Genomic DNA, 19940 nt, shown 5'->3' with positions numbered 1-19940 from the left:
TAATTAGGAGGGGTGTCCCAATCCCTAGAAGGTAGAAGGTAAGCAGGCATTGCAAGAGTGAGAATCTGACTATACACACCTAGAACCCTGGAGCTCAGACCCTGAGTGTTCCAGGTATCGGCGGGATAGGCAGTGGTATTAAGCTATGGGGTTTGCATATAACGACCAATACTAGTACAAAGTGTGATATCCATAATCATTAGTATTAAAAACCATAAGTGTACCTACAGCATTAATATGTTCAGTGAAGCAAGCATGTAGGGTCTGAAGACAATTTAGTTTCAAAGATGTATTTTGTTCTGAAACAACTTCAAAGGAACAGTGTGTCTTACAGCACTTTCTTTCTTTGCTTGGCGTTTAAAAAGAGGGTGTGGGTAACTGGGTGATATATTATTTGGGCAAGAGTGAGATCAAGGTTCTTTTTATGAGCTAAGAAATCCTAGTACAATAAAGTATGAAGAAAATGGAACTAATCCTCAAAAGAACCAAAGTAAGCAGATGTCTTGTCAAGTTTGTACATAACCATAGTTTATGAACCTCCTAAGAGACTGTAAGCTCACAAGACCAGGGATCTCTTTTCCTTCTTTACCAGATTCCTGAAATACATACATCGCCTACATAGCCGTGGTGACTACTCTCACGAGAGTCACTAACAATGCATAGAGTCCGTCTCTAGCAAAGGTTTGCTCTTTAAAGACAAAATCTTTTTGTTTTGTCTTTTAAAATCATCATGGAATGTTGACAACGCTTTATAGAATGTTACTTACATAAAAATATATGGTTTTTAGTAATTAGCTAAAAGCTTCCAATGTTAAGCTTACCTCTGCTGCCCACTTCTGTAATGTCCTTTGTCTCTGTTGTGGTTGGTCAAACTGGTGACCAACAGTGCAGGCACCGGCAGTGCATATACCTGTTTGGATTAACACAGAAAGTGGGTGACAAAGACGGTTTCCTTAGCTTTTGCAGAACTAATCCAGGAGTCCTGGTCAACGGAGCTGATACCAAGGAGAAATATAAGAAGAAGAGAAGAAGTAGAGCTGGCTGAAAGAAGACGCGTTGGGGCCAGCGGACAAGGTAGAGCAACTTTTTTCTTATTTAGAAAGAACTATTCATTAACAATGATTATGAGAATAGTCAAAGCTTTTTTTTCTTTATCATTTTAAATATTGGCTGAATGGGTGAGGTGGTGGCCACGATGGGGTCCTGCTTGGTGCATAATGTCCCTCTTGTGTAGCAGACTTAGTCGTTTACAAGATAGAAATTATCAGGAAAGACTAAAGTATCTTAATATATATATATATAGCTTGGAGTAAAGAAGATGATCGGAAATGCAATAGAAGCATTTAAATACTTAAAAGGGAATTAACAAAGTAGAAGAGGCAAGCTTATTTAAAAGGAAGAACAATGTTAGAACAACAGGTCATAGTCTAAACCTAGAGGGTCTGAGGCTTAGGGGCAATTTAAGTGTCAAGTTAACCCTTTAAGGCTGAAGACTCGTGGGGTTATGTTTGAGTGTGGGAGTAGGGCACTTTAGGATTTCTGGGGAGACTCCTTACCTGCTTGCCCAGTCCCTTGTCTGGGGAGCACAGGGTGAACGGAAAACCCCGTCTGGTCTGTTGGAACCAGACTCCCATGCACTAGCCGGCCATGGGGGGTCTGCAAGCCAGGAAACACTCGATGCGCCTGACCGGGACCTAGCCACAAATTCATGGAACTGTGCGGCAGCTAGGGACCGCGGCGATGCCTGCCGACAATTGGAACAGCGTCGTTACGGATGCTCTTTTGAGGGTACATTAAGCTTGTGGTGGGCAATACTTGGTGATGGTTACAGAGAGGGAGCTCGTTTGGGAACCGTGGTTTAATTACCAATTTCTAGGACTGGGGTCTACCCAGCAGCGGCTGCGGTACTCTGCCCGGCTACCGCATGGACTATTCCCTGGCGTGGTCCTCGCTTTGATATCAAGTTGGTTGCATTTTTGTTCCCGACCCTTGGCGTTGCTGACCTTCCTTTTGCTCAGCGATTCGAATTTGTTTCCGTCCTGTGTATGACCCGGTCCGCCTGACTACGCGCTCTGGAATTTAACCCCTGTTCATCTGACTAGCCATCTAGTGTATGACCTTTGGCCCGCCTGACGTCCCGCTCTGGTTGGGATTCTGAGCTTGACTACATTTGTTTTTTTTGGGGTTTCACTAATTTAGCGAATCGTGCCCCAGACACGATTTTCCCATTCTCTGTGGTATTCGCGCCGTTTCAGAAACTTCACCTGGCATACTCAAGAACTATCATTTTAACATATTTATCTACTTATTCTGGAGCCTCCTCACTGTTAGGATCATCGGTACCCTGGTGGACGTTACTTGGGGTTTTTCCACTTGTACTGTTTTGCTGGGAGAAGAACTTTTGCGGCGAGTTCTCCGGCAAACGGTAGACGAGACAAGAACAATAGTACGGGTGCCGGCATTGTAAATACCCGTCTGGATCTGTGTCACACAGAAGGTTGGTGACAAAGGTGTTCCTTTTGCTATTGTCATTGAACACATTCAGCTAACGACTGTGTTTGCTTTAGTTTTAATAGATGTGTTAAATGAGTTAGATGTGTTTCTACAATAAATAACTGAAACATTTGATGTCTATTTCACAGTAACACCAAATTTCAATGACATAAAATCAAATTGGTAGTCCAAAAATAAGTTTCATTAGCACAGCATTGTAGACTTTTTGGAATAATACCATTTTAACTAAAGGTGATAGTAATTTGAAAGAATTACTCATAGACAGCAACAATTATGAGAACAAACCTTTTTATTTAATAGTAAACATTGTATGGATAGTTTAAAGATGGAGCTGCCTCTGGACTCACGAAGAGTCATTCTTCAGCACGGAGGAAAGAAAAAACCTTGTTTTATTGAAGGAAATCTCTGGGAAGCCATGGCTCGAAGAACTGCCCCTCCCTCTGGGCACTAAGAGGCTAACTCTGACTAGTACTAAAATGTAAAGAATTTTTTTCTTAAAATGTCATAGCAACAAGAAATACATAGACATGTTGACAGTCTTCAAATCTGTTGATGGAAACCTGACGCTCTGCGGATCTCTTTGCCGGGGAGCAGACACTCCGCAGATCATTTTGCCAGGTAGCCAGCTGTCTTGAGATGGTCCTTCAAAAGTGTTTGCGGTGTGTGTGTGTGTGTGTGTGGAGAGCCAGCGTAACATATGAGACTTCTACTATGATGACACAATGATAGCTGGCAGGAGAGGTTCCATTGGTCACAAAGCACGGTGAAGCATATAACTAAATACTACAGCTTTATTTAAAAAAACAAAATTTGCAAATGTAAATCACAAAGATGCTAATCCATTAATTTTATTGAAAAGGCTACATTTTACATTTCCTTTTAAGTGACATTTTAATGTGATATTTGAAACTATGAGGATTTACCTTTTTACTTTTAATTTGAGGCCCCCTGGTGTTGAAGATGTGAGAGGAGACCAAGTGAAATGTGGGAAGGGAGAGCTAAACAGATATGCTTGGTGGTTTGGAGATGTCTTTCCATGCATATATGTTTCTTTTTAGTAAACCCCATGGAATAACTTTATGAAGTGTACTAAACAGCATTCAATGGAGGGTGGACCCTAAAGGTCAGAAAGGAGTTGTTTTGCTTTTTTTCAAGAGTTATAGAGCATCCCTTTCCTTTAGTTTGCTCCTTGTTGGAGTCCCTTCCTGAGCATAATCGCTTGACACAATGCAGTCTATTCAAGGTCAGATTGCACACTGTTCCTGCAACATTTCTACAGGTGGAGCGCTATGATACAATTGTAACAGAATATAACAAAATAGTATTATCACAAAAGTAAAACATGATACTTAAGTAAACTGTTAGATGGTCCTGAAGAGCTTCATTTGAGAATACAATTTATCTTCCTCTTCTTTTTCCTCAAAATATCAGGGTATTATAAAATAGAAAAAAACAAACATCGCACACACTGTGTGATACGATTTTAAATACACAATCTCCCCCTCTGTAGTTCCACTCACAGATTAAAATACTGCTCAGTATATCGGCTTGTCTTTTTTTCTTTTCTTTTTTCAGATCCCAACCTCCAACATATAGTAGATGGCGCTGGCTCATACCGTAGAAAGCACAAGGGAAATACGATATAGTGTAACTGTCACGCACAGCGTAAGGTAGAACCTGTAATCAGGTATAACAGCGTGTGCAAGTCCAAGACAGAACACCAGAGTCCAGTATAGAATAGCCAATGAGCAAGCCAGGGTCAGGAAGCCAGAAGTCAGGATCGTTGCAGGGTAAGCCGAGGTCAGGAAGCCAGAAGTCAGGATCGTTGCAGGGTAAGCCGAGGTCAGGAAGCCAGAAGTCAGAATAGTCGTAATGTAAGCCGGAGTCAGATGCCAGGAATCGATAACAGGAACGCGTACTGAGATGACACTATACAAGATAGGTACAACCATCAGAAGGCAAGGCTGGGATGTTCTGAGACTCTTTAAATAGGCAGAGGAAGTTCAGGCATCAATTACCGAATTCCCGCCAAATTTTCAAAGTGCCGTTACGTCACTTCCGGTTCGCGGCCATCTTGGGATTGGCAGAACGTAAAATTCTAAAAGAAGTTGTAGTACCGGCTGGCACCACTAGATGGCGTGCAGAGGACCGCGTGCACGCAGCAGGACCAGACCTGGCTCCTGCAGAAGACGGCCGACGCGTGGAACCACGAGGTCTTCCCCTTCCTCGTGGTAACGGAGGCTGTCTCGGAGAGGCAGGAGGTCTGCCTCTTCTCCGCGGCGGTTGCGGCTCCCGCGGCAAAGCGGGAGGTCTCCCCCTCTTCCGCGGCGGCTGAGGCTGCTGCGGCAAGGTGGGGGGTCTCCCCCTCTTCCGCGGCGGCTGAGGCTGCTGCGGCAAGGTGGGGGGTCTCCCCCTCTTCCGTGGCGGCTGATGCCGCTGTGAAGAAGCCGGCGGTCTCCCTCTTCTCCGCGGCGGCTGAAGATCCGCGGACCCGGAGGAACCGGCAGCCAGGTATGTCACAGTAACACGTTTTTAATCATATAAAATTGAAAAAGATTAAAAAAGGCCTACTCTTAGCTGTGGTGACTACTCTCACGAGAGTCACCACAGCTAAAAAATGACTTTTTCTCACTTTTGCTAAAAATAATGAAAAAAACCTGCTAAATAGATTATACTGTTTGTCTTGAGTTTTGTTTAGAAATACCCAATGTTTTTTTTGTTGTTGTTGCCTTTTTGTGCACATTATTTCCCCCCCATGGTATGAGGGCATAAATTGAATTGACATAAATTGACATAATATTTTGGAGGGCTTAATGGCATTATTGGGATTTTAAAAAGTGAATGGCAGCGGTGGGAATCGAACCCACGCTCTCATTGAGACTGGAGCCCGCCTCCTCCAGTGCCGTCTACCAGTAGGCCACGCTGCCTTACATCAACTGTCACTTGTGGTTGTCATTTAGTACCTTCCTGTGTCTTGTGAACGATCAGTGCAGACATGTATATATATATATATATATATATATATATATATATATATATATATATATATATATAGATAGATATAGATATATATCTATCTATATATATATATATATATCTATCTATCTATATATATATATATATATATAGATAGATAGATATATATATATATATATATGCACAATGTCTATCCCTCACATGCTTAAACTCCTTCACTCTATTAACCTCTACCACTTCTGTTGCAAGGCTATTCCATGCATCCACAACCTTTGTAAAGTAATATTTCCTGATTTGCCCCTCTAATTTAAATCTATGTCCTTTGGTTTTGGTAGTTTCTCTTCTTTTAAATATACTCTCCTCCTTTATCTGGCTGATTCCCTTTATGTATTTACATGTTTTTAATCACATACCGCCCAAACCCCTTTCCTTTCATACAGACCCAACCTCAACATCAACTATTTTATGCATTCCCCTTGGGTTTTTATGCCCCAGGGGCATTATCTTGCACTTATCCACATAAAACACCAGTTGCCACGGATCCTGAGTGTTTTTATAGTTTACCTAAATCATTTGGCATTTGGCTTAGCCCTCCAGGAACATTAATATAGCAAAAATACACATATAATTAACTTTATATGCCTGTGTGTTTGATTCCATACACGTGTTAGCAAAGGTGTGCGGCTGAAACACCTAAACTCAATAATTAGGAGGGGTGTCCCAATCCCTAGAAGGTAGAAGGTAAGCAGGCATTGCAAGAGTGAGAATCTGACTATACACACCTAGAACCCTGGAGCTCAGACCCTGAGTGTTCCAGGTATCGGCGGGATAGGCAGTGGTATTAAGCTATAGGGTTTGCATATAACGACCAATACTAGTACAAAGGGTGATATCCATAATCATTAGTATTAAAAACCATAAGTGTACCTACAGCATTAATATGTTCAGTGAAGCAAGCATGTAGGATCTGAAGACAATTTAGTTTCAAAGATGTATTTTGTTCTGAAACAACTTCAAAGGAACAGTGTGTCTTACAGCACTTTCTTTCTTTGCTTGGCGTTTAAAAAGAGGGTGTGGGTAACTGGGTGATATATTATTTGGGCAAGAGTGAGATCAAGGTTCTTTTTATGAGCTAAGAAATCCTAGTACAATAAAGTATGAAGAAAATGGAACTAATCCTCAAAAGAACCAAAGTAAGCAGATGGCTTGTCAAGTTTGTACATAACCATAGTTTATGAACCTCCTAAGAGACTGTAAGCTCACAAGACCAGGGATCTCTTTTCCTTCTTTACCAGATTCCTGAAATACATACATCGCCTACATAGCCGTGGTGACTACTCTCACGAGAGTCACTAACAATGCATAGAGTCCGTCTCTATCAAAGGTTTGCTCTTTAAAGACAAAATCTTTTTGTTTTGTTTTTTAAAATCCTCATGGAATGTTGACAACGCTTTATAGAATGTTACTTACATAAAAATATATGGTTTTTAGTAATTAGCTAAAAGCTTCCAATGTTAAGCTTACCTCTGCTGCCCACTTCTGTAATGTCCTTTGTCTCTGTTGTGGTTGGTCAAACTGGTGACCAACAGTGCAGGCACCGGCAGTGCATATACCTGTTTGGATTAACACAGAAAGTGGGTGACAAAGACGGTTTCCTTAGTTTTTGCAGAACTAATCCAGGAGTCCTGGTCAACGGAGCTGATACCAAGGAGAAATATAAGAAGAAGAGAAGAAGTGGAGCTGGCTGAAAGAAGACGCGTTGGGGCCAGCGGACAAGGTAGAGCAACTTTTTTCTTATTTAGAAAGAACTATTCATTAACAATGATTATGAGAATAGTCAAAGCTTTTTTTTTCTTTATCATTTTAAATATTGGCTGAATGGGTGAGGTGGTGGCCACGATGGGGTCCTGCTTGGTGCATAATGTCCCTCTTGTGTAGCAGATTTAGTCGTTTACAAGATAGAAATTATCAGGAAAGACTAAAGTATCTTAATATATATATATATATATATATATATATATATATATATAGCTTGGAGTAAAGAAGATGATCGGAGATGCAATAGAAGCATTTAAATACTTAAAAGGGAATTAACAAAGTAGAAGAGGCAAGCTTATTTAAAAGGAAGAACAATGTTAGGACAACAGGTCATAGTCTAAACCTAGAGGGTCTGAGGCTTAGGGGCAATTTAAGTGTCAAGTTAACCCTTTAAGGCTGAAGACTCGTGGGGTTATGTTTGAGTGTGGGAGTAGGGCACTTTAGGATTTCTGGGGAGACTCCTTACCTGCTTGCCCAGTCCCTTGTCTGGGGAGCACAGGGTAAACGGAAAACCCAGTCTGGTCTGTTGGAACCAGACTCCCATGCACTTGCCGGCCATGGGGGGTCTGCAAGCCAGGAAACACTCGATGCGCCTGACCGGGACCTAGCCACAAATTCATGGAACTGTGCGGCAGCTAGGGACCGCGGCGATGCCTGCCGACAATTGGAACAGCGTCGTTACGGATGCTCTTTTGAGGGTACATTAAGCTTGTGGTGGGCAATACTTGGTGATGGTTACAGAGAGGGAGCTCGTTTGGGAACCGTGGTTTAATTACCAATTTCTAGGACTGGGGTCTACCCAGCAGCGGCTGCGGTACTCTGCCCGGCTACCGCATGGACTATTCCCTGGCGTGGTCCTCGCTTTGATATCAAGTTGGTTGCATTTTTGTTCCCGACCCTTGGCGTTGCTGACCTTCCTTTTGCTCAGCGATTCGAATTTGTTTCCGTCCTGTGTATGACCCGGTCCGCCTGACTACGCGCTCTGGAATTTAACCCCTGTTCATCTGACTAGCCATCTAGTGTATGACCTTTGGCCCGCCTGACGTCCCGCTCTGGTTGTGATTCTGAGCTTGACTACATTTGTTTTTTTTGGGGTTTCACTAATTTAGCGAATCGTGCCCCAGACACGATTTTCCCATTCTCTGTGGTATTCGTGCCGTTTCAGAAACTTCACCTGGCATACTCAAGAACTATCATTTTAACATATTTATCTACTTATTCTGGAGCCTCCTCACTGTTAGGATCATCGGTACCCTGGTGGACGTTACTTGGGGTTTTTCCACTTGTACTGTTTTGCTGGGAGAAGAACTTTTGCGGCGAGTTCTCCGGCAAACGGTAGACGAGACAAGAACAATAGTACGGGTGCCGGCATTGTAAATACCCGTCTGGATCTGTGTCACACAGAAAGTTGGTGACAAAGGTGTTCCTTTTGCTATTATCATTGAACACACTCAGTTAACGACTGTGTTTGCTTTAGTTTTAATAGATGTGTTAAATGAGTTAGATGTGTTTTTACAATAAATAACTAAAACATTTGATGTCTATTTCACAGTAACACCAAATTTCAATGACATAAAATCAAATTGGTATTCCAAAAATAAGTTTCATTAGCACAGCATTGTAGACTTTTTGGAATAATACCATTTTAACTAAAGGTGATAGTAATTTGAAAGAATTACTCATAGACAGCAACAATTATGAGAACAAACCTTTTTATTTAATAGTAAACATTGTATGGATAGTTTAAAGATGGAGCTGCCTCTGGACTCACGAAGAGTCATTCTTCAGCACGGAGGAAAGAAAAAACCTTGTTTTATTGAAGGAAATCTCTGGGAAGCCATGGCTCGAAGAACTGCCCCTCCCTCTGGGCACTAAGAGGCTAACTCTGACTAGTACTAAAATGTAAAGAATTTTTTTCTTAAAATGTCATAGCAACAAGAAATACATAGACATGTTGACAGTCTTCAAATCTGTTGATGGAAACCTGACGCTCTGCGGATCTCTTTGCCGGGGAGCCGACACTCCGCAGATCATTTTGCCAGGTAGCCAGCTGTCTTGAGATGGTCCTTCAAAAGTGTTTGCGCTCTGTGTGTGTGGAGAGCCAGCGTAACATATGGGACTTCTACTATGATGACACAATGATAGCTGGCAGGAGAGGTTCCATTGGTCACAAAGCACGGTGAAGCATATAACTAAATACTACAGCTTTATTTAAAAAAAACAAAATTTGCAAATGTAAATCACAAAGATGCTAATCTTATTGAAAAGACTACATTTTACATTTCCTTTTAAGTGACATTTTAATGTGATATTTGAAACTATGAGGATTTACCTTTTTACTTTTAATTTGAGGCCCCCTGGTGTTGAAGATGTGAGAGGAGACCAAGTGAAATGTGGGAAGGGAGAGCTAAACAGATATGCTTGGTGGTTTGGAGATGTCTTTCCATGCATATATGTTTCTTTTTAGTAAACCCCATGGAATAACTTTATGAAGTGTACTAAACAGCATTCAATGGAGGGTGGACCCTAAAGGTCAGAAAGGAGTTGTTTTGCTTTTTTTCAAGAGTTATAGAGCATCCCTTTCCTTTAGTTTGCTCCTTGTTGGAGTCCCTTCCTGAGCATAATCGCTTGACACAATGCAGTCTATTCAAGGTCAGATTGCACACTGTTCCTGCAACATTTCTACAGGTGGAGCGCTATGATACAATTGTAACAGAATATAACAAAATAGTATTATCACAAAAGTAAAACATGATACTTAAGTAAACTGTTAGATGGTCCTGAAGAGCTTCATTTGAGAATACAATTTATCTTCCTCTTCTTTTTCCTCAAAATATCAGGGTATTATAAAATAGAAAAAAACAAACATCGCACACACTGTGTGATACGATTTTAAATACACAATCTCCCCCTCTGTAGTTCCACTCACAGATTAAAATACTGCTCAGTATATCGGCTTGTCTTTTTTTCTTTTCTTTTTTCAGATCCCAACCTCCAACATATAGTAGATGGCGCTGGCTCATACCGTAGAAAGCACAAGGGAAATACGATATAGTGTAACACGTTTTTAATCATATAAAATTGAAAAAGATTAAAAAAGGCCTACTCTTAGCTGTGGTGACTACTCTCACGAGAGTCACCACAGCTAAAAAATGACTTTTTCTCACTTTTGCTAAAAATAATGAAAAAAACCTGCTAAATAGATTATACTGTTTGTCTTGAGTTTTGTTTAGAAATACCCAATGTTTTTTTTGTTGTTGTTGCCTTTTTGTGCACATTATTTTCCCCCAATGGTATGAGGGCATAAATTGAATTGACATAAATTGACATAATATTTTTTTTTTTTCCGAAATCAAAGTTTATTGAATTTTGAAGTAATTTTATGGGGGTAGGTTGGGGGAGAGGATACAGAAGGAAAAAGAAGGGTGGGGGACGGGAAGGGGACAGGTATACACGTCCATACACAGCAGCAGAACATCAAAACAAAAAGGGCATAAGAACCCGCGCAGGGGTTACAGCAGAAACGACAATCCCAGAAATGTGAGGGGGCACGCAGGTCCCATGATAAACCATGAAAAGAAGAGTCCCATACACAGTGTCAGCGAGAACACAGAGCGTAAAAGGTGAACGGAGGAGAGGCCCAACTATATGTCATGAGGGTGCACAAAAGAGAGCCAGTGAAACCAAGTGGCCGTGTACCTCTCCCTCTGCTTCAAAGAAACAGCGGAGAGATCCTCGACCCTACGGACGTCCTCAACCCTGGACATCCATTCCCGGATTGGCGGGGAGCACGCTTGCTTCCAATACAAAGGAATGAGGCCCTTGGCCGCGTCAAGGAGATGACGCACAACCGAGCGTTTATAGTGGGAGAGAGAATGAGGAGTGTGGTGCAACAGCATCGACAATGCATGGAAAGGGGGAGGGGAGTCTGAGAGCTCCGAGATCACACGGTGGACCTCCCTCCAAAACGGCCTGATCCGGGGGCAATCCCACCACAGGTGCAGCATCGTGCCCACATCCCCATCACATCGCCAGCATCTATCCGAGCAACCGGGGAACATAAGATGTAGCCTCTGAGGCGTGCGATACCAGTGGGTCAAGATTTTATAATTAGTTTCCTGCACCCTAGTCGCCCTCGAGCTTTTGTGAGTGAGAATGAATATCTTCTCCCAGTCCTCATCTGTAAGAGGCTCAGCGCTCAAGGACTCCCAACTCGTGCAGAAGGAAGGCTTCGAAGTGTGCAAAGCGGTCAGGAGCAGGGAGTAGAGCAGAGAGATGCCACCCTTAGGGGAGTGCTCACCTGAGCACCAAGTCTCAAAACAGGTTAGGTCCCTGTGTAAATGTTGGCGGTTGGGAAGGGTGTTGAGGTAGTGCGTAACCTGATGGTGTGCAAATCGGTCAGACCAGGAAAATTCAGCGGCAGGGCGCAGGTCCCCAAGTGACATGACCGACCCACCCGCCAGCAGGTCCCGAGCCCGGACGGGAAGGGGAAGTGCCGCGTACCCCTCAGGCCCCCAGAGCCGACCCGGAGCAAAGTCCGGGTTGTCCCAGAGAGGCAGCATGGGCGACGGTGACGAAGAGAGACCAGCCCTGCGCCCCATAGCCCTCCACACCGACAAGGTCGCCGAGACAAGAGGATGCGACGTCACGTGAGCCCCCGCGGCAGGGCCCCAGAGGGCATGTAGGACCCGGCCCCGGAGGTCGCCCAGTTCCAGCGCGACCCAGGGCTTCCGCCCCGGACCCGCCACATTCCACTCTACCACGCGCAACAGGTGAGTAGCCTGGTAATATCTGTGAAAGTCCGGCAGCGCGAGTCCGCCCGCGGACTTTGGCCGCGTAAGTTGTGAGAACCTCTGCCTCGGGCTCCTGTTACCCCAAACGAACCTAATGACCGCAGAGCGAAGAGAGGCAAAAAAGTCCCGGGGAAGCCTGATCGGCAAGGTCTGAAACAGGTATAAGACCCGTGGGAGCAGGTTCATTTTGATCACATTCACCCGACCCATCCAGGAGAGATACAGGGGCATCCACTCCCGGAGGTCGGACGCTAAAGTAGACTGTAAAGGGGCAAAATTCGCATCATACAGCTGAGAAAGGTCAGTCGTCAACCAAACCCCCAGGTATTTCATCTTCCCGGGACACCAGCGAAAGGGAAAGCTAGAGGCAAGGGCCGGGACCCGTTGCGGAGGCACCGAGACATTCAAGATCTCGGATTTCGAAAAATTTATTTTGAGGTTGGATAACTCCCCGTAGGAGCGGAACAGCGCGAGAATGCTTGGCAAGGAGATCTCAGGGCGGTCCACCACAAAAAGTAGGTCGTCCGCGTAGGCGGCAACCTTATGATGTCTCCCTCCCTCCTGAAACCCCAGGATATCGGGGCACGCACGGACAGCTTCCAAAAAGGGCTCTAGGGACAGCACGAACAAGAGGGGGGACAGAGGGCAACCCTGCCTGGTGCCGTTGCTAATCGACACAGGTGGTGACAGAGCACCATTAACTCGTATACGGGCCGTAGGTGTGGTGTAAAGTGCAGCAATCCATGCAAGCATGGAAGGGCCGAGACCCTGATGCTCCAAGGCGGCACGCAGAAACGTCCAGTCCACCCTGTCGAAAGCTTTTTCGGCATCGGTGGAAAGGAACAAAATACGGCGACCCCCCGCCCCCGCCCCGTGAGCAATATTAAGGAGCCGGATAGTATTGTCGCGCGCTTCACGGCGAGGGACGAACCCCGCCTGATCGGGGTGCACGAGATGGGGGAGAAACTACGAAAGCCGCATTGCCAGGACCTTTGCAAAAAGCTTCAAGTCTGTGTTCAACAGAGATATAGGTCTGTAGCTCTGGCATAAGCAGGGGTCCTTACCCTCCTTATGGATAACAGTTATTGTGGCCGCCAAAGTCTGAGAGGGCAAGCTATGGCCCTCCAAGAGGGAATTCAAAGCTCTATGCAAGAAGGGAAGTAGTCTGTCGGAAAACGTCTTATAGTAACCCAAGGGCAACCCTTCCGGGCCCGGGCATTTGCCCGTCTGCGAAGCCCTCAGAGCAAGGGCAAGCTCCTCAACAGAAATCGGCTTGTCAATCGCGGCAGCCTGCTCGTTCGTAAGTTTGCGTCGTACGTGTTGGGTAAGGTAGCGGTGTATAAGCGCGACTCTGTCAGACTCTGTCAGCCGGTGGTCCCCCCGGGGCAAGTTATAAAGATCTGTGTAATAGGAGTGGAAGGCGTCAACAATTTTAGAAGGAAAGGAGGACACAGTATTCGCGGCCGTCCTTATCTTATGAACATGGGTAGCCTTTCTGTGGGGAGTTATCATTTTCGCCAAGAGTTTACCACATTTGTTGCCGTGTTCATGGAAGAACCGGCGGCTATACAGGGAGGCCCGCCGGAAGCGAGAGTTCAGGATGTCGGATAGTTGGCCCCTCAGAGACAACAGCTCCCCATGTATGTCGTCAGTTTGGGATCGTTTATGTGTGGCCTCTAGGTGCGCGATGCGAGACGTCAACCTGTCTATCTCCTGCGTGCGTAATTTCTTCCGCTGCGCACCCTCCCGGATAAAGAAACCGCGTATGACACTCTTATGGGCCTCCCAGACAACCGGGGGGGGCACCCCCTGCGAGTCATTTTCCGAGAAGTACCGTTCCAACTCCAAGCGTACGCGAGCCACAAGCCCCTCGTCCAACAAAAAGGAGTCATTTAACCGCCACGTCCATTCCCTAGCCCTATACAAAGGGGATGTCAGGGTCAGCGTCACAGGGGAGTGGTCCGACCAGGTCATCGGCAGTATCGAGCACGTAAGTAGGAGGTCGAGATGGGACTGGGAGAGGAACAAGTAATCGAGGCGGGAGTAGTTGTTATGAGGCGAGGAATAAAACGTGTAATCACGATCCACGGGGTGCATGGACCGCCAACAATCAATCATATGTGCGTCGGCCAACAATTTGCGCATGGAGCGCAAATGACCGTGTGGGACGCAGCAGGACCCGGCCGAGGTATCCAGTTCGGGGCACAGCGGGACGTTCATGTCACCGCCCAAAACGAGAAGTCCCTCTGCAAAGACAGAGAGGGAAGCCATAATGGAGCGCAGAGCAGTGTGTTGACCCCTATTGGGCAGATAGACGCTGGCGAATGTGTACAGAACCTCGGCGATAGTGCCCTTCACAAAGACAAATCTACCGGACCCATCGGACAAAGTGTCCGTAACCAAAAACGGGAGCGACTTGGCCAGTAGAATGGCAGTCCCCTTAGTCTTAGCATCAGGGTTATTGCTAAAATAACCAGTGGGGTAGTGAGAATCACGGAAACTGGGAGCCAGGCCCCCCTTGAAATGTGTTTCCTGGAGAAAGACAACGGATGCTTTATGTAAACGGAATTCCCTAAGGGCCCTAGAGCGCTTTTCAGGGATGTTAAGGCCCTTGGCATTCACAGAGAAGAACGTCAGGGGGGCCGGTTGGAAGGCCATCTAGAGCGGTGGTGGACCGATACCCAGGAAAAGAAATGGGAGGGGGAAAACCAGGGAAGTATGGAACAGGAGGGCAGAGGAGAGAAGGTAGGGCAAGGAGGGGAGGGCAATCTCAGGGCAGGTGTGTCGTCTACCGGCGGGAAACCCAAACCTCAGCAGAGGCGGAAAGGGCCACCAATAGAGCACTGCAAGGACACTAGAACCCACGTGGGGCAGAGAAGTTAGTAGTCAAGGAATGTAAGATAACGAAGGCAACAGTATAACCGTTTATAGTAGTAACGTAACAATGACAGAACAATAACAGAGTGTCCCGCCACCCGCTCTGCCAAAACAACAATAAAAAGAGCACCCTAGTAAATCACAGAAAGGGTACAAGGTAACGCGAGCAACAGCATAATGGAAGCGCGTCTCACAATTGGTAGCACCCATGGCATCGATAGCCCAAACATGTCAACGCGGCCCTGGTAGATAATCATAATCGGACCCTTCGCAACAGAAAAAAGGCAAGATGTCAAAACCGAAAAGAAAAAAAAAAAAAAAAAAAAAAATTCTAAGAACCGCGGTGTTACACCTCCACGGTATTGGAAGTGAGAGCGTAGGGGACGGCGTGTGTGTGAATGATGTACTGTCTGTATGCTAGAGAGTAGATGCTAGAGAGGACACGTGAGTGGGAGCATGTGTACATGTGTAAGGTAGCCTGAGCAGGCATATGCAAGTGTGAGGGAGTACGTGTGGCAGCATGAGAGTAGAAGCGGCAAGGCAGATAAGGGTATACATGAGGGCAAATAGGACTGTGTGTGAAAATGCGTACTAGAGCCCAAAAAAAAAAAAAAAAAAAAAAAAAAAAAAAAATTCTAAGAACCGCGGTGTTACACATCCACGGTATTGGAAGTGAGAGCGTAGGGGACGGCGTGTGTGTGAATGATGTACTGTCTGTATGCTAGAGAGTAGATGCTAGAGAGGACACGTGAGTGGGAGCATGTGTACATGTGTAAGATAGCCTGAACAGGCATATGCAAGTGTGAGGGAGTACGTGTGGCAGCATGAGAGTAGAAACGGCAAGGCAGATAAGGGTATACATGAGGGCAAATATGACTGTGTGTGAAAATGCGTGCTAGAGCCCAAAAAAAAAAAAAAAAAAAAACCCCTGGTAAGCGCACAAGAGGCTCACCTGGTGCGGCAACCAACAAGGGACGTGTGCAGGAGCGTAACGCCACCGAAGGGGAAGCGGACCATAATAACGCAAAGTGTATGAGTGTATGACCGCACAGTAACACCCCAACGGCAGGAAGCCTGGTTAGGGCCCAAACGGGGCTCAGAAGGGGGGGGCGCCACAGTAGCCGCCACCATAAAGGCTGGTATGAAACAATAAACAACAAACAATAAAAAAAAATAAAAAATAAATAAATAAATAGATAAATAAATAATAAAAAAAAAATAATAAAAAAATAAAAAATTAAAAACCAGAAAAACAATAAAGAGAAATAAATAAAACAAAACAAAAACAGAAAGCAAAAAAAAAAAAAAAAACAGAATAGCTCACGTGAGCCATGAGTCCGACATGGCAAAAGCAGCAAAGTCAGTACAGGGTCGAGAGGCGGAAGGCACTGTCTCGTCGACTGCAGACGTCGGAGAGATGCAGGCGTATAGCCGCACAAGCCCGCCTGCACAACCGAGGCAAAGGGGGACGGAGCGAGGCAGTCAATCCTCTCGGGGTAAGTCCCGGACATTCTCAGCCACATCCCGACGAACAGGTCGCGGTCGGCGATCACCTCGGTTCACCATCCCAGGGCCCGGATCTTTCAGAAGCCAATCCTCCACTTCCACGGTCGGTAGGGCCAAGGCGCGGAGGAAGGGGCCAACATCCGCGGGAGTACGGAGCGTGGCAGAAGCGGTGCCCCTGCGCGCCATCAGGGAAAACGGGTATCCCCACCTGTAGGTGACGTGGTGGTCTTGCAGTACTGCCGTAACCGGGCGGAGCGCACGCCGAGCCTGGAGGGTAAAGCGGGAAAGGTCCTGGAAAAGGGAGACCCTGTGTCCCTCAAAGGACCAGAACCGTTGAGCACGAGCCGCCCGCATGATCTCCTCCTTGAGAGCGAAACTGTGCAGGCAACAAATAATGTCCCGGGGAGGGTCCCCTGATCCACCACCGAAACGCAAGGCCCTGTGGGCCCGATCAAACTTGATGGGTTTCCTCCCGGCTTCGGGCGGCCAGCCCAGGATCGAGGAAAACAGGCGGTCCAGAAGGCCCTGGAGGTCTTCAGGGCGCTCGCCCTCAGGCATACCTCTCACGCGTATGTTGGAGCGTCGGCCCCTATTATCCAAATCCTCAAGGTGGTAAAACAGGGTGGCGAGTTGGGAGGAACAGGTGCGCTGAAAAGCAGAGAGCTGTCGGTCCACGTCCCGCGTCCTGGTTTCGGCAGACGAAACCCTCACGTCCAATCGCGAGATGTCCGCCCGCAAGGCCGTAACCTCGGCCCGGACTGTTTGCTTCACCTCCGTAACAAGGAGGCTAAAGTCCTCTTTAGTAGGCAGCGAGGAGAAAATGCGACGCCAGTCCCTGGCGGAGGGTTCTGGAGGGCTCTCAGGGCCGCGCTGAGGGGAGTCCTCCCCTGAGGCCTGCGAGCACGCGGGGGTCGGCGCCATTTCTGGTTCCTCCGGCTGCGAGTGAAGTAAGGCCGGCGTGTGAAAGTATTCACGCAGAGATGTCCCAGGAGCCTTGCTACTGGTCCCTGGGGTACCAGGGTCCGAGGGAGCCCGTTTGGTTCTACCCATATCGGGTTTAGCTGGTGCAATACGCGATAATTAGGAGCGGGTGGCGAGGAGCTCTCAGACTATGCGGCCATCTTCCTTGCCAGGCTAACCACGCCCCCAAATTGACATAATATTTTGGAGGGCTTAATGGCATTATTGGGATTTTAAAAAGTGAATGGCAGCGGTGGGAATCGAACCCACGCTCTCATTGAGACTGGAGCCCGCCTCCTCCAGTGCCGTCTACCAGTAGGCCACGCTGCCTTACATCAACTGTCACTTCTGGTTGTCATTTAGTACCTTCCTGTGTCTTGTGAACGATCAGTGCAGACATGTATATATATATATATATATATATATATATATATATATATATATATATATAAATATATCTATATATATATATAGATATATCTATATATTTATTCATATATAGATATATATATCTATATATATATATATACCGTATTGGCTCGGATATAGGCCGCCCCCGTATATAGGCCGCACCCTAAAAGTTTGGTGCTTTTTTAAAGAAAAAGTTTTTTTTCTTTAAAAAAGCACCAAAAAAAAACATCCTGCCACTCTGTCCCCCCCCGAGATATGCTGCCACTCTGCCCCCCCCGAGATATGCTGCCACTGTCCTCCCTCCCCGAGATATGCTGCCACTGTCCTCCCTCCCCGAGATATGCTGCCGCTGTCCTCCCTCCCCGAGATACGCTGCCGCTGTCCTCCCTCCCCGCGATACGCTGCCGCTGTCCTCCCTCCTCGCGATACGCTGCCGCTGTCCTCCCTCCCCGCGATACGCTGCCGCTGTCCTCCCTCCCCGCGATACGCTGCCGCTGTCCTCCCTCCCCGCGATACGCTGCCGCTGTCCTCCCTCCCCGCGATACGCTGCCGCTGTCCTCCCTCCCCGCGATACGCTGCCGCTGTCCTCCTCTGCCCCCCCCTCCTCGACTTACCGGAGCAGACTCCCGGGTGTCTTGCGGGGCCGGCGGGAGACATCTACGCAATACGCGCATGCAACTTCCGGTACCGGAAGTTGCATACGCGTATTGCGTAGATGTCCCTCGCCGGCCCCGCAAGACACCCGGGAGTCTGCTCTGGTAAGTCGGGGGTGGGCAGAGGTAAAACGCTTAGATAACCTCCCGTGCCGGCACCCCCCCCCCCGTGGGAAGTGCCGGCAGGGGAGGCTGTCTGAGCGTATCGGGGAGTAGGAAACAGGTCCCCTGCACCGTTGCGGGGGATCTGTATCCTAACCCCGCTGCCTGCCCGGCGCCCGCGACTGCATGTCCCGGGCGTCGAGCGCTAGACCCCGAATATAGGCCGCACCCCCACTTTAAAAACTTAAAGTGGGGGAAAAAAGTGCGGCCTATATTCGAGCCAATACGGTATATATATATATATATATATGCACAATGTCTATCCCTCACATGCTTAAACTCCTTCACTCTATTAACCTCTACCACTTCTGTTGCAAGGCTATTCCATGCATCCACAACCTTTGTAAAGTAATATTTCCTGATTTGCCCCTCTAATTTAAATCTATGTCCTTTGGTTTTGGTAGTTTCTCTTCTTTTAAATATACTCTCCTCCTTTATCTGGCTGATTCCCTTTATGTATTTACATGTTTTTAATCACATACCGCCCAAACCCCTAATTTATGCATTCCCCTTGGGTTTTTATGCCCCAGGGGCATTATCTTGCACTTATCCACGTAAAACACCAGTTGCCACGGCTCCTGAGTGTTTTTATAGTTTACCTAAATCATTTGGCATTTGGCTTAGCCCTCCAGGAACATTAATATAGCAAAAATACACATATAATTAACTTTATATGCCTGTGTGTTTGATTCCATACACGTGTTAGCAAAGGTGTGCGGCTGAAACACCTAAACTCAATAATTAGGAGGGGTGTCCCAATCCCTAGAAGGTAGAAGGTAAGCAGGCATTGCAAGAGTGAGAATCTGACTATACACACCTAGAACCCTGGAGCTCAGACCCTGAGTGTTCCAGGTATCGGCGGGATAGGCAGTGGTATTAAGCTATGGGGTTTGCATATAACGACCAATACTAGTACAAAGGGTGATATCCATAATCATTAGTATTAAAAACCATAAGTGTACCTACAGCATTAATATGTTCAGTGAAGCAAGCATGTAGGATCTGAAGACAATTTAGTTTCAAAGATGTATTTTGTTCTGAAACAACTTCAAAGGAACAGTGTGTCTTACAGCACTTTCTTTCTTTGCTTGGCATTTAAAAAGAGGGTGTGGGTAACTGGGTGATATATTATTTGGGCAAGAGTGAGATCAAGGTTCTTTTTATGAGCTAAGAAATCCTAGTACAATAAAGTATGAAGAAAATGGAACTAATCCTCAAAAGAACCAAAGTAAGCAGATGTCTTGTCAAGTTTGTACATAACCATAGTTTA

This window comes from Spea bombifrons, chromosome 1 (assembly GCF_027358695.1).
Source record: "Spea bombifrons isolate aSpeBom1 chromosome 1, aSpeBom1.2.pri, whole genome shotgun sequence".
Classification (NCBI taxonomy): Eukaryota; Metazoa; Chordata; class Amphibia; order Anura; family Pelobatidae; genus Spea; species Spea bombifrons.
This window is presented reverse-complemented; position numbering follows the sequence as displayed.